The following is a 1,436-nucleotide window of genomic DNA, read 5'->3' as shown; positions in this document are numbered from 1 at the left end:
GCGATTGCGGTTAATCAAAATCCTGCTCTACGCACTATGTATGATTATGCTAAACCTTCTTTAACAAGAACTGAATCGAGCATAGTTAGACCTGCTGTAGCTGCAAATACTTTTGAACTGAAACCTAACACTATTCAAATGATACAACAATTTGTTCAGTTTGATGGTTTGGAGGATGAGGATCCCAACGCTCACTTAGCAAACTTCCTGGAATTTTGCGATACATTTAAAATCAATGGCGTTTCTGATGATGCCATCCATCTTCGGTTGTTTCCCTTTTCATTAAGGAACAAAGCTAAATAGTGGTTGAACTCGTTACCACAAGGGTCAATTACTACTTGGGAACAAATTACCGAAAAATTTTTACTAAAATATTTTCCACCGGCTAAAACGGCTAAATTACATAATGATATCTCTTCTTTTGTGCAGATCGATTTAGAAACACTCTACGATGCACGGGAGAGATACAAAGACTTACTGAGAAGGTGCCCTTACCATGGGTTACGACTTTGGCTTCAAGTTCAAACGTTCCATAATGGCCTGAATCCTTCGACTCGAAAAATGGTTGACGTAGATGCTGGCAGAAGCATCAATAATAAAACACCTGAAGATGCCTATGAGTTTATAGAGGAGATGTCACTAAATAACTATCAGTGGCAAGTCATGAGGACTAAGCCAACTAAAACAGCAGGCGTTTATAACGTCGATTCGGTTACTATGCTGTCAAACCAGGAAGAACTTCTAGATAAAAAGATTGATGGTTTACTTGGTTTTACTCAGGTACATCCAGTAATGAGGTGCAAGATGAATGGAGGAGGAGCATGCACAGAGTATCAACCCTTCAACCCTAGCATCGAGGAAGAACAAGTCCAATATATGGGTAACAATAACTCTCGATCCCAAAATAACCTATATAGTAACACTTACAATGCAGGTGGGAGGAGCCACCCTAATTTTTCGTGGGGCGGTCAAGGAAATCAAAGACCACAACCACCTTCAGGCTACCAACAACTACCCTATCAACAGGAAAAGAAGTCAAACCTTGAAGAGATGCTCTCAAAGTTTATATCAGTGTCAGAAACCCATTTTCAGAACACCGAAACAACACTTAAAAATCAACAAGCGTCTATCCAAGAGCTCGAAACTCAGATAGGCTAGCTGTCCAAACTGCTTTCGGAAAGATCACTAGGAAGTGCACTTAGTAACACCGAATCAAAAGAGTATGTAGAAGCAATTACACTAAGGAGAGGAAAAGTATTAGCGAAATCTAAAAAGAAGCTAACACAAGAAGTCGTGGTAAGCGGAAGGGGGTAAGAAAAACCCGAAAATAGTGACAAACCAGTGTCGAATGAATATAAACCATCAGTCCTATACCCATCAAAATTGAACAAAGACCGCATTGATGCACAATTCGGTAAGTTTCTTGAACTTTTTAA

At 39.6% G+C, this 1,436-nt stretch overlaps 1 non-coding gene across 1 annotated transcript; it reads right to left on the bottom strand.

Annotated features, from left to right (window-relative positions):
* Window positions 1-397: 397 nt before the first annotated feature.
* On the bottom strand, window positions 398-503 carry LOC121203875 (small nucleolar RNA R71). Its single transcript, XR_005898808.1, has one exon. It is a non-coding gene; the product is annotated as a small nucleolar RNA R71 (small nucleolar RNA).
* Window positions 504-1,436: the final 933 nt, after the last annotated feature.

The sequence above is a fragment of the Gossypium hirsutum genome, chromosome A07, assembly GCF_007990345.1.
Source record: "Gossypium hirsutum isolate 1008001.06 chromosome A07, Gossypium_hirsutum_v2.1, whole genome shotgun sequence".
Classification (NCBI taxonomy): Eukaryota; Viridiplantae; Streptophyta; class Magnoliopsida; order Malvales; family Malvaceae; genus Gossypium; species Gossypium hirsutum.
This window is presented reverse-complemented; position numbering and strand designations above follow the sequence as displayed.